General features: G+C 43.5%; 1 long non-coding RNA gene across 1 annotated transcript; it reads left to right on the plus strand.

The window, feature by feature from the left end:
* The first annotated feature begins 381 nt into the window (after positions 1–381).
* Positions 382–11,400, plus strand: LOC116101600. The gene is made up of 2 exons (XR_004122881.1): positions 382–695; positions 11,008–11,400. It is a non-coding gene; the product is annotated as an uncharacterized LOC116101600 (long non-coding RNA).
* The last annotated feature ends 2,478 nt before the right edge of the window (positions 11,401–13,878 follow it).

The raw sequence follows: 13,878 nt of genomic DNA on the forward strand, positions 1-13,878 counted from the left end.
GTTAGTCAGCCATAAGAAGGAGTGAGGTATTACTCTATACTACAACATGGATGAGTCTCACACACATCCAAACTGAAAAAAGTCACATGTGCAAGCCCAAACTGAAAAAAGTCAGCCGCAAAAGCCTGCGTATTTTCTTGCCATATTTGTATGAAATGTTCACAATAGGTAAATCCAGAAAAACCATCCAGTTTATTAGTTGTCGATTGAGTATAGGCACTAACAGCTAACAGATACAAGGAGTGAATAATTTTATCATCAACTCTACTGGGGGTGATAGCACAGCCGTTTCATCCAATCATGACATCATCCTATGGCCCATTCTAGAATACAGACTTCCTTGGCCCGGTAGCCATAGCAACAAAATAAACAGAACAGTGATAGCCAAAGCTACAGAAGAGAAGAATCACAGGAAACTCACCTGGAAGTCCCACCTTTCCCCCTCCTCCAAACCCCGTCCTCAGCACTCCACTCTTCCGTGAGGTCCTCATCTGTGACCGGCTGGGACTTCATGAAGATGCAGTTGTTTTGGCCTTACCCACACTCCAGTATATAATTCCAAGTCAGCCCACCAAATGCATTAGTTTTAAGATGAACTTCAGTGGAGTCCTTGCCTTGGTTTCTCATGTCTGCTCCTCTTGGGTGAACAGAAGCTTGTTCACATCTCCCCAGAAGAAGTTTATCACAGCATTGGGGTAAGTTGTTCCCTGTGGCCCCCCTGCTCATCTTTGCTTACAGAGGGCACACAGAACATCTAGCTCTCCGTGAGTTTTGTGAGCCAATTCCTGTAATTCCTCCTTACCTACATTTACCAACAGCCATATCTGTATTTATCTTAAAGCTTCTCTTAGCCAGTCAGTGGTGGTGTATACCTTTAATCCCAGCACTTGGGAGGCAGAGGGAGGCAGAGGCAGGCGGATTTTTGAGTTGGAGGCCAGCCTGGTCTACAGAGTTAGTTCCAGGAAGCCAAGGCTACACAGAGAAACCCTGTCTCGGGGAAAAAAAAAAAAAAAGCTTTTCTTTCTTTGGAAAAATCTAATATACACCATACTGCTTCTGCTGCTTTAGTGTGGTGTGTGTCTGTGTGTGTGTGTGTGTGTGTGTGTGTGTGTGTGTGTATGTGTGCGCACAGAACATGCACAAAATGTTCTGGAATTAGTGTGGTAACTGCACAGTGTACTAAATGCCATTGAATTGTACATTTGAAAATGAATCTTATGCTCTGGGAATAATATCTCAATTTAAAAAATAATCAGTAGTTGGGTGTGACTGCACACACCTTTAAACCTAGTACTCAGCAGGCAGAGGCAGGAGGATCTCTAAGTTTTGATGCTAGACTTGTCTACATGGCAAGTTCCAGAACAGCCAAGACTACATAAAGAGACTCTGTCTCAAAAAACAAACACAGTCAGGCAGTGGTGGCACACAACTTTAATCCCAGCACTTGGGAGGTAGAGGTGGGCAGATCTGCAAATTCAAGGCCAGCCTGGTCTACAGAGTGAATTCCAGGACAGCCAGGGCTATACAGAGAAACCCTGTCTTAAAAAACCAAGAAAACAAACAAAAACAAAAAACCAAACAGAACTGTAAATTCATGCTGATACAAAAACATAGCTAACAGAAGCAGGAAGCCTCCAGACAATATGAACAATAGCCCTCCCCTGTGAAACAGAAAAGACAGATGTGCTTGTAAATGCATAGGAGAAATTCGGAAAGAACACACTCTGATCCACTAACAGAAGTTTCTACTAGAAAGACAAATGCATTTGGGAAACTCAACATTTTACACTCTCAACTCCTGTTTTGAATTTCTTTACAGTAAGAAATGTACCACTTACATAATTTCAGAATCAACAAAACGAAAACAAAAGCATTCCAATGTAAATAAGCGAGTGAATACACAAACTGGAAATAAAGCATAAGCAAGTTTCCAGGCTGTGATGGGAAAGGACTTGTAGCTTAGGAAGCACGTCCTGGCCCAACTCTGCCTCAAGGACCTCTGTGTTTGCAGAAAAGCCATCTGGCATCTCTCATCCACAGTTTCCTTGTCTGTCAAAGGAGGGCACAGGACCAAATGGCCACACTGGGATGCTTTCAGCTGAAGGTTCTGTGGATTCCACAAGCCATTCTCCTTCCTTGTTTGGTTGCCAAGGTTACTGGCAGCTCCATTCATTCAGAACATATTTTAGACAAGACATCAAATATGGCCATGAATTTACAGATATTCCAGGACCACAACCTTCAGGGAGGTGATCAACCTCATTGCTCAGCTGCCTGCTTGTGACCTTTCTGTTGTATCCATTAGCCATTACGTACACGGGCCATACGGCTGATTGGAGGAAGAGAATTCTTGGACAATAAGATAACTGGCCAGACAGCTCAATTTTTTTTTTTTTTTTTGGTTGTTGTTGTTTAATACACTGAAATCTCATTTTCGAAAGCATGTTATCCTGAAATAATTTATTTTGCTTTCATCTTGGGCATAACCTCTAAGCTGGCTTTTCATTAAATTGTGCTGGCCCTGGACAGACAAGATTTTTAAAACGAAGGAAAGAGAGGGAAGAGAAATTGCCCTGAGCATTCTGGGATGCAGAGGAGGGGTCGATTAAATATCTCACCTGAATGAACAAATCTGGATGAGAGAATGAAGGACACTTCTCATCCCTTTTCCATCAGCTTGCCAGCTGCTCTGCCTAATGGTACACAGTGGAGATTGTGTGCATAACTGAAGTCAGGAAAGGATCCTCCAGGAGTTACGGTTCCTCCTCCAACAGCTGGACCAACATCCTCAAGCACACTACAGATGCTCAGCTCAGAAAGTGTCAGCATCCTGTCCCGTCTCTTCCTCCATGGGCAATGAGAGAAATACATTCGAGAGAACATAGAGGCTGCAGCCTGTAACTTCTGAGCCCATATCCTGTCTTTGCCTATCTATGGTTTCTATGTGATCTTACAAAACTTACCAAAAACAAACAAACAAAAAACCAAACTCGACCAGTATTGACGTGAAAGTTAAACAGAGCAATACATGCAAAAAGTCTATAGCCCTTGAGCATAGAATGAGTGAGAAGCATGCTTGCTTTTCATCTCTGAATGCCTTGGGATTTTGCCTGAACTGAGCCTCAAGATCCAGGCTTGTTTTCTAGAGTAGCACCCATCTTTTTTCTTACTAATTTAGTACTTTTAATACTGTTTCCCCCTCTGCTATTTTGATCAAGGGCTCCTCAAGTTTGCATTTCCCCCTGGAGGTCACAAATCAGTTAGCCATCTATTAGGAAGTGTCAATTTAGCCACATTCCTTTTAAGCCCCTTCCCTTCTTTCCTAAGGCCAAGAAGACTAACTCCAGGAGTGGGGCAGGTGCACACCACTCCACCCATGTTCTCACAGTCAGACCACCTGACTACTAAACTCCTGCTCCTTTCCTGGGCAGAGATGGATGGCAGCTGGGCTGGCAAGTTCAGTGGGTGATCTGACCCTTTGATTTGAAACGGGTGGGTACTTGACATTATTCCCCTTTTTCCCCCAGCCTCATTGCAAACCTTGAACCTGTGACAAAAGGGATTCCATTTTAAATATCTTGTTACTCCTTAACATATAGAACCCCCTGCATTATATGTAAGATTCTAAAGGACTTGAACTTTATAATTGAGTGTTCAAGAAGTTAAGGTGGTAGGCAATGTGGTAGGCAAGGTGGTGCATGCCTGTAATCTCAACACTTGGGAGGCAGAAGAGGAAGGATTGCAAGGCCAGCTGGGTTATGTAGGAAGTTCCGGGCTTATCTGAGCTACATGGCATACCAAGGGGGGGAGAGAGATAGACAGACAGAGAAAAAAGAGAAGAGGAGAAAGAAGAAACATTTCAGAACACTTTCTGTCTATGTGTGTATAAAGGAATAAACACATGAAATTTAGCTGTGTATACCATGGAAATTAAGCTCTGTTCTCTTTCTCTTTCTCTCTTTTATTTCTGGGGGGGGGGGCACCCAAATCATCTTTCTTGTTTGTTTTGTTTTGAGACAGAGGAACTCTACATAGCTCTAGCTGTCCTGAAACTTGCTCTGTAGATCAGGTTGACCTCAAAGTCAGAGATCCACTTGCTTCTCCCTCCCAAATGCTTAGAATAAAGGTGTATGTTATCGTGTCTGACTTAGAGATGGGTTAACTTTTACCCCCAAATGATCAAATAGGTTTACATAGGTATCATTGCAGAAGAAACTTACTTATATATCCTATATCCTTATAGCAGAGTTGTGTATAGAACAGCCAGCCACTTTCTTCCCACCTCCTCTTCCTGTTTGTATATGCGCATGTGTGGAAGCAGGGGTCTACACATGAGTGGGTGTGAGTATGGAGGTCAGAAGACAACTTCAGGTCTTATTCCTTCTCAAGAGCCAACCACTTTGTGTTTTTGGAGGCTAGGTCTCTCACTGGCTTGAGTTCTACCATTAGGCTTGGCTGACTGGCTTGTGAGCTCCACACATCTCCCTGACTCCAACTCCCCAGCAATGGGACTATAAACACATACCACCAAGCTTTTTAAACATGGTGTGTTGGTTTGAATATGCTTGGCCCATGGGAAGTGGCATTATAAGGATGTGTGGCCTTATTAGAGAAGGTGTAGCCCTTTTTAGAGGAAGTGTGTTACTGTGGGGTTGGCTTTGAGGCTCCTTTGTTGAGACTCCACCCAGTGAGGAATGACAGTCTCCTTTTGGCTGCCTTACAATCAAGATGTAGAACTCTCAGCAACTCCAGCACCATGTCTGTCTGCAAGCTGCCATGCTCCCTGTTATGACGATAATGGACTGAAACTCTGAAACTGTAAGCCAGCCCCAGTTAAATGTTTCTCTTTATAAGAGTTGCCATCATCATGGTGTCTCTTCATAGCAATGAAACCCTAAGTAAGATACATGCATTCTGAGACTCGAAATCTGGTCTTCATTCTTTTCGTGGTGGGCATTTTATATACTGAGCTTCTTCCCAGCCTACTTTCAAGTGATATGTGTCTCCTTGGTCTTTTGTCACCACTTTCCTATGTTGCTCATTGACTCAGAAGCCAGGTCAGTCTGAAGAGAACGGGTCTTATGTGTTTGAAGAGTTTCCCGGTTGTATGCCTGACTGCTCAGGATACAGGATGTGGTATTTCCCTTCTCTGGAATCCATGCCAGGTTCAGCAGAATTTAGATATAACACTGTTGAAACCATGACTATTACATGATAGCCATATGTACATATGATCTTCTGTCCTGACCACTGGAGTAGCCATAGACATGGGCATTCAGTCACCCAAGGGAGAAGTCATAATGTCTGGTAAGCAAATAATTTTTGTATCCAGATCATCACGCAATAAATAGCAAAAAGGATTTGTTGAATTCTCTAAGTTTAGACTGTAGGGAAACGCTGGGCCTCTGGCAGGCACAGGAGTGTCTTTTAAAGGAAGGATTGTGGACAGTCAACGGAAGTAGGCAGGATCCCTTCAGAGCTGGCTCCTCTTCCTGCTGAGGAGGCACAGTATTTCTAGGAGGTAGATGTGGGCGCTCCCCAAACAGGGCACGCATGTATAGAGTAATACTTTGTCCCGGAAGAATGACAGCAGCTCTGCCTTCAGTCCCTGAGCATTCTCAGACAGTTCATCCTAACGGTTTGGCCAGGCCACTGGGAAGAACGCTCAGCAGTTGCTCTTCCAGGCAGGTCATGGGCCAGGATCCAGAGTCTTGCCTCAGAACAGCTGACATGGTTTTAACCTGCTGGAGCTTGTTAATGGCCTGGCCAGCACATGCCAATTGAGTCAAACTTCAGCATTCGGAGCTTAGCCTACCCAAGAATGCACCATGTTCATCCATGTGACAGAGAGACCAGGAAACCCATATACTTCACCTCCATTAGGAAAGGACCAGCTGAGTCATGAGTACCATGAGAATTTCCAGTTATAGCAGAAAACAGGCTGGTTCTAGATTTGGGCTTAATTGGAATGAAATTGGTTATTCAACGAGTAAGAACTCAATCATGTAAAATAACATTTCCTACATACCGTGTACTATTTGTTCAGATTCATGTGTGTTGCATGCAGGGCACCTGCTTCCTTTCATAAAGCACAGAGATGAGTTGCAGGGACATAAGATTCTTTCATTTGGACTCGTGCAGTGTCCCAAGGTCAGTGTTGTGGTGTGGATTATCTTGTGTGCCTGGCCTTTTCTTGTGTCAACTGGCCCTTTAAGAATTCTTAGCTGTTAGAATAACTTGGCCCTGTGACCTTCAGTGTTGGTTGCCTCTTGGATTTCTGGGAACAGGATAGGTTGTTTATGTGTATGTATGTATGTATTGTGTGTGTGTGTGTATGTATGTATGTATGTATGTGTATGTGCATGTGTATGTATAGTATGTGTATGTGTGTGTATGTGTATGTATAGTGTGTGTGTGTGTGTGTGTGTGTGTGTGTGTGTGTGTGTGTATGCTGAGTGGCTGAGAGAAAAGGGGGATTAGGCTAGCAGACTGAGAAGAGAAGGCAGTTGGTGCAGAAAGTATGGTTAGGAGACAGTTGAGCCAGGAGAAGCTGAGCTGAGCAGATAGGCTAGAACAGTTGTAGTTTGGAGCTACCAGTATTGGGAAAGCTGGGAGAAGGAACTGTTTAAGCAGACTGTTGGGGAGCTGACAGAGGTATAGTTGGGAGAAATGTTTGCAGGGACTGAGCTGGAAGTTGAGAGGAAGGCTGGCAGGGAGCTAGGAGAACTGGTTGCTGTTCTGAGATAGCCATTTTACAGTGTCTAGCCCTTGGGCAGGCCCTTGCAAACTCAGGCTTTAACCATCAGAACTGAGGCAGCCAGGATCTTAGGAGATAGCCATCCCTCAACTTCTTCGTGCAGTGATTACCACTGCAAATGTTAAGACTCAGGTTTCCACCAGCCTCATGCAGCTGCCTAGAACCTTGATCCTTGCTTGGGTCACTCTCCTCTTCCCATGAATGGCCTTTAACACGCCCTTAACCATCTCCCCCACCCTCCCATAACCCTTACTTTTGGGAGAACCCTCACCTACAAATGTAACTCTGCCTAGCCCCATCGCCACCTCTTTCCCTCTTGTCCACTCACCTACATCTGTCTCTTCTACTCTCTCTGCACACTTACTTGTCCCATCAGTCTTTGCTCCTCTCCTCTCCTGTTCCTTTCCCTTGACTGCTCTCTCAAGCAGACCTCTGCTTTGACTCTTCTCCTATTGTGTAGACTCGTATACTCTTTTAGGAACCAAATATGAAGGCCCAGGGGCAAAGGCTCAGAAGGGAGGGGATGAACGGGCCATGGCATCAGACATGGAGTGAGAAGGGAACTGAAGGCAGCGTCTCAAGCAGAATAGCATGAGAACAAGACAGTCACGTACTGTACCAATCCATAGTGCTCTAGGCAGAGGGAAAAGGGCATGGGTTTCAGGATCTATAAATAAAGACAGAAAAAGAGATTCCAGATGGGCCTGGGTGAGGGCCCCAGAAGAAAGATTTCCAAGCTATTGAAGGAAAGGGTAAAGTCCCCATTGCTAGGTGCAGGACACATAAAGGAGAAAATGAGGGCTGGCAGGATTGTCTGGCAATCTTAAAGGGGTTATCAGTGATGGCCATTCGATTTCTTTGAATTCTGCTTCTACCTTCCTACAGCTGATCATTACCAAAAGTGCATGCATGCATGTATGTATGCATGTATGTATGCATGTATGTATGTTGTAAGATGGTATCTTTAAGTATGCACAGTTATAAGTGTGTACTATAATTGTGTACAATTATTGTGTCACCCCAAAAAAAATTAAAACAGATGAACCCATGAAATAGAGGAGCAGAGCTTTCAACTCTACCCTCTCCTGTGAGACCAAGTACAGACTTAGCTCACACAGTGGTCACCCTCAGGCACCGTCATTAAAGGAATTCACTCTGCAAGTGGGCTTCTCCATCAACAGGCAAACCATTGAATTCTGTTGGTTAGATTTTCTCCAAAGACAGGCCACCTTGGTCATTCACAGGCTGGTAGTTTAGCCTTACGAGAACCCCGAGTATCTCTGCTCACCCTAATGCATTGGTTTCCAAAACCAAAACTCAAAGAGGGTTAAGAATGTATCCAAAAGCAAATAGCAAGAATAGTGAGGGAGAAGGCAGGCTCAAGTCTTTAAAACCAAGTACTACTCCACACAGGGGTAAAACACAAACCACAGAACGACAGTCTGTTAGACCGAGACAACTAAACGAACTATGCCTACCAATTAATTGCCACTAGATGCTACTGACCAATATCTCACTTGATATTTTCCTAAGCAGAAATTGGTTCAGATTATGTAACAAAATAAGTATTCTTCCAAAATAATTCCTTTTACTGTTACTACTACTACTACTACTACTTCTACTACTACTACTGTTGCTGGACATATATATGGTTTGGGGGTTGCACATGTGCCACCATATGTGTGTGGAGTCAGAGGACAGATTTGTGGAGTTAGTTTGTTCCTTCCCATCATATGAGTTCCAGGAATCAAACTAAGATCACCAGGCTTGCACACTGAGCTCTCTCTCTCTCTCTCTCTCTCTCTCTCTCTCTCTCTTTCTCTCTCTCTCTCTCTCTCTTTCTCTTTCTCTGTCTCTCTCTCATACACACACACACACACACACACTGTCTTGAGTTAAAATGCTCCTTGGGGCTGTGGTGTTAGAAATGGGTCTGGAATCCCAAAAAGGTGACCACAGAATTTGAAGGGTTTCAGCATGCCAAAAAAATTTTGCTTCTGTGAAAGGATTCATAAGTATGCCAAATTAAGCAGCTAGCGCACCCAGCAGGGGTCTTGGGCCACACTCTTCAGATGGTCAGGGCTCAGCCTTACATTCTTAGGCTGCTGGCTACCTTAAAGTAGCACAGTTGATAAGCAGAAAGCACTGAGTGAAAATGAGTGCATATACTGCTGCTGACCCCGGAAGAATTTGAATCTCTGCATTGGAGCTTCTTTGCAATTTTTTTTTACATGAAAATGTTCCCTATTTAACTGTTTGATAGAAAAGACAGTGTATTTCTTTTACACTTACCTAGTGGGAGAAATGGTTCAGCAATCAAGACTGCTTGCTGCACTTCAGATGGCTCTCCCTCAACACACCTGAAACTCCAGCTCCACGGGGGTCCTAGGCTCTTTTCTGGCCTCTTTTGGGCACCCATACACATATGCCACAAACATGGACACATACATACAGGTAAAATTTTAAATTAAGAAACAATATTTTGGGCTGGAGAGATGGCTCAGCGATTAAGAGCGCCGACTGCTCTTCTGAAGGTCGTGAGTTCAGATCCCAGCAACCACATGGTGGCTCACAACCATCTATAATGATATCTGACGCCCTCTTCTGGACTTAGCTGGTTTTATTTTATGTGTGTGGATGCTTTGCTTGCTTGGCGGTTTGTATGTGCACCAGGTGTGTGCCTGATTCCCTCAAAAGTCAGAGAACAGCACTGAAACCCTAGAACTGAAAGTACAGACAGTTATAAGCCACCGTGTGCACACTGGGAACCAAACCTAGATCTTCTCGTGAGCATAACAGAGTGCTTTTAACCACGGAGCCATCTTTCCAGCTCCGAGTTTGTTTTTAAACAAGAATTTGGTTTTTGTGAAAAACACCTACAGAAAGTTCATCTATGGCACTTGCCTCTCTCCTCTGCCCAAATAAACATATACGTGATATCCACTCATCTGAAACACAAAGTAATATGCATTAATCTGTAATCTGCTGCCTTCTACCTCAGGTACTGTTCATGCTCCACTGTTGAACCGTTTCTGATTGCATTAGTTAGTTCAGCCTGCTGGACGATAAGGCTAAGAATTCAACAGACTCCTTCTGACTAACTTTATTTTGATGTCCCTCTTCCCATTTGGAGTAGAAAAATAACAGAAGCGAATTGTGAAAAGGCTCACATTCCAGCTGTCCTAGGAAGTAAGAAGCCCTGACGATCCCACCCCCGGGCTAACAGCTATTAATAACATGGTACATAGTCTTTCATTTCCTTTACTCATATACTAACACATGTTGTATTTCCACATATTTTATATAAATGGCATATGCCAATGCATACTGTTTGACCATATTTTTTTTTGTTTGTTTGTTTGTCACTTAACAGCTCAACTATCTTTGTCAGGATCTATAGACTAAGCTTAGCCTTTTGACAGAGGAAAACACCCACTTTACAAAAACAGAATATATGTACACTATTTTACCAATGTATGCCTTAATGAAAGCAAGGTCCAGGTGAGAAATGGTTGCATTGTGGGCCAAAAGGATGACTTTGCAGCCAAAGGCACATGTATCCAAGCCTATTAACCTGAGTTCTGTCTCTGGAACCTGCACAGACATGCACTATGGCAAGCATACACACACACACACACACACACACACACACACAAACACACACACACACAGAGGGGAGAGGGGGGAGGGAGGGAGAGAAACAATGTAGCAAGAATACAAGAATGAAAAAGAAATTGAGAAATTGATGATATTGATATTTCTGGGGGAAAAGGCTCAAAGTGGATTAATAGTTGCTACTACAAAACAGTAAAGTGCAGTAACTAAGACGTTGAAAAACAATTAGTCGACTAAATATGCCTTTTGAATGAACAGCCAGTGGACAGAAGTGGAAAGGAGAAATGCTCTGGAAAATACCGTCCTGCGGAACTGCCTTTAGGTGGTAGGATGACAGGCCCAGGCATTTCAACAGCTTGCTATCGGCTAGAACCACGCTTCTCCACACCTCTGTTCTCAGCTGTTAAAGCTTCTCATTTAGTGAGAAACACAAGACAGATGATTCAGTGTGCCCGGCAAGGCAACTCATTAACCCATCAAGGGCTTTTCTTCTTGAGCAGGGGATAACCCATAGAGAAAAGAAAGTAATCCTTAAGAAGAAACCGTCCCTGCAGGAGGGAACACACACAGACCAAGTTCAATACGGGCTTTCCTCTTCCGTCTGGAATGACCAGTTGTCCCTTGAAATCACACAGATTTCCAACACGAGTTGATCCTGCCTGGGAACCACATAAGCCTACCCACCCCTCAGCTGTTTTGGAAATGGGAAGCCATCTACTTGCTAGAACACACTTGCAGAAGGCAATGAGGCATCTAGTACACCAGGGCTTTGGATTGTCCACAAAGAACCAAAAGGAACAAGCCAGCCCACGCTGGAACTGGTGGCAAATAGAATCCAGCTTCTCTCTTGAGTCTCCAGAATCAACATCAGTCCAAGGAGCACCTGAAATCTGGCCTACTAATACCTCCAAGCCATCGATCTTGGAAACAGGATCTGTTATGTTCTTGCCTGCTTATGGGGATTACTGAAGAAATGGGGGTTACGGGGAAATGTTTTGTGGCAGTGTTCCATTACTATTATACACAAACACCTCCCCTTTCCTTCTTGTGTTTTTCTTCCATGAAAAAATTTTAGATCCTACTGTAGTCCTTGGTTTGAGAATTTCCCTTCTCCAGCTGAGAAGTTTAACAGTACAAACTATTTAGAAGTCAATTATACCCGCTCATGTTTTGTATGTGTTGTTAACACAGGTTCCAACAAGCAGATTGCTAGAAGGTTCATATACTCTCTCAGTGCAGTACTATGGAAGGAATGAAGCAGGGTTGGAGGCCAGAGAGGAATACCTAGGGATTCTTAAGCTGTTTACAAGAGCAGTCAGATTTTTCAGAGACTCTATTTTCATCAGTGCTTGTATTAGTAACTACTAGAAAAAGCAATTGTTCCACTTTACCCTACATCTCTCTGGGTTTATGCTTGTGTTTCCAGTATAATAATGAATGACATCTACTCTCTCAACTGTGTTTTTAGTTTAGCTGCCATGAGATTATGTTACAAGAAAAGGAAGGGCGCGTCAGTATGAAGCACAGGTGGAGATCATTTAGAAACTTTCTAGCAGATTTAAGCACTGGCTACAGTGGAAAGTGAGCTGTTTTGATAAAGAAAGTACACACCATGGGTGGGCGTGGCTTAGGTAAAGAAAGTATATACCCATGGGTGGGCGTGGCTTAGGTAAAGAAAGTACATACCCGTGGGTGGGCGTGGCTTAGGTAAAAAAAAGTACATTTCCGTGAGTGGGCTTGGCTTCGTATCTTACCAATAGCCATTTATATGATTTTGGTTACATTGGCCGCAAGGATTCTCACTGGTACTTCAGGAGAGGAACTGGGTAAGATCAGAGGCTGGTACGGTAAAGCCACAGTCACTAGGTTTGCATGAGGGAATTAAGGTGTGCCTTCATAAATAGGAAGTTTACGATGTCGTGAGTTCCCCAAACTATTGCAGGTTTACAGCCGAGTGGGAATAAGACCACATCTATTTGGGTCTTAATCATGACTTACTGCCATTTTAACATTGGCAATGTATTTGTTCCAGGTAGTAGGATGCACTCCTTTAGTCCCAGGACTTAGGGAGGCAGAAGCAGGTGGATCTCTGAGTTTAAGGCCAGCCTGGTGTACAAATCAAATTCCAGGACAGCCAGAGCTACATAGAGAAACCCTGTCTCAAAAAATCCAAAACCACACTCCCAAAATGTATTTGCTTATTTTGTGTCTGCTATAAGTCATGGCTCCAGTGTCAAGGTGAAGTGGGTCACGAGTAGAGGTCAGCTTTGCAGGAAGTAGGTCTTGACTTCCATCTTGTGGGGACAGCCTTCCTTGTTTCTGTTGCTGCTCTGTATTCTCCAGGGTATCTGGCCTATGAATTTCTGGACAATTATTTCACCACAGGAATGCTGTTATTACAGATTCATGCCACCTCCTCCGGCTTTTTAGACAGGTTCTGGGGTCTGAATTCTGGGTGTCAGGTTTTCAAGGCTAGCACTTTTACCTGTTGAGTAATCCCCCTGGATGCATTTGAACATTCTTACTTGAAATATGTAAAAGGAATATTTCTGTGGGAAAAAAAAACCTTCAAGGCACATTTATTTATGCTAGATTTATCTATCTATCTATCTATCTATCTATCTATTTTATTTGAGCGTTTGGCTTACATTCATGTCTGTGTACCACATGCATACTTGTAGCTCCCATGTATGCCAACAGTGCCCAAACATCCCTGGTGCCCACTTTCCTTTCCCTTCCATGAAACCTTAATTTCCTGTCTTTCTGTCTTGCCTCAGAAGCTGACTTACATAGGCACTCTATTAGTTAATGTAAGGCAGCATTCTGCCTTCACAACTGCAGAGCCATAGAACATAGCTCATCGGGTTGTATATTAACAGTGTATTAACCAATGACAGTTTTCTATCTATACTTGAAGAGTCCACATCATTCATCCTAGAGATGTCCCTTCTCTGAGTCTATCTTACAGAAGCTCTCTTTTTATAATCAGAATACAGACCACACACACAAAAACGGTTAGTGGAAATGGGAGGGAAAATCTAAACGTTTAATTAATGGAAGGTGAGTTACATATAGGTGAAGTTTCTACGTAATTGCCAAGGAAAGTGGCTGATTTGTCTGCTGATGGTGCAATGAAATGTTCGAGATTCAGTGTCTGCAGCCCCGTGTGCCATGGCTAGCTCCTGGAAGCAGCTTGCTTCTTCCATTGTTTCCTCCTCCAGCCCCCATTCCACAAACTCACGCTAAATAAACATCAACCTAAATACTTAACTGCTTACTACCATAAGGGATTAAGGGATGCAGTTTCTCCCTTAATCTTCCCATCTTATCAGATTGCCTTTCCTAAGACTCACAGGACACATTCTCGAGGTGCCCGAGGTACAATGTATCCTGTTGTGTCTCATCTATATTGGAAGAGGATTCACAAGGCTGCTGACTGGTATTATCTCCAAAGAGTGAGTGAGATTACCCACCTTCTGTATTCTAATCCATATGCATATATCACT

Source organism: Mastomys coucha, unplaced genomic scaffold, assembly GCF_008632895.1.
Source record: "Mastomys coucha isolate ucsf_1 unplaced genomic scaffold, UCSF_Mcou_1 pScaffold1, whole genome shotgun sequence".
Taxonomy (NCBI): Eukaryota; Metazoa; Chordata; class Mammalia; order Rodentia; family Muridae; genus Mastomys; species Mastomys coucha.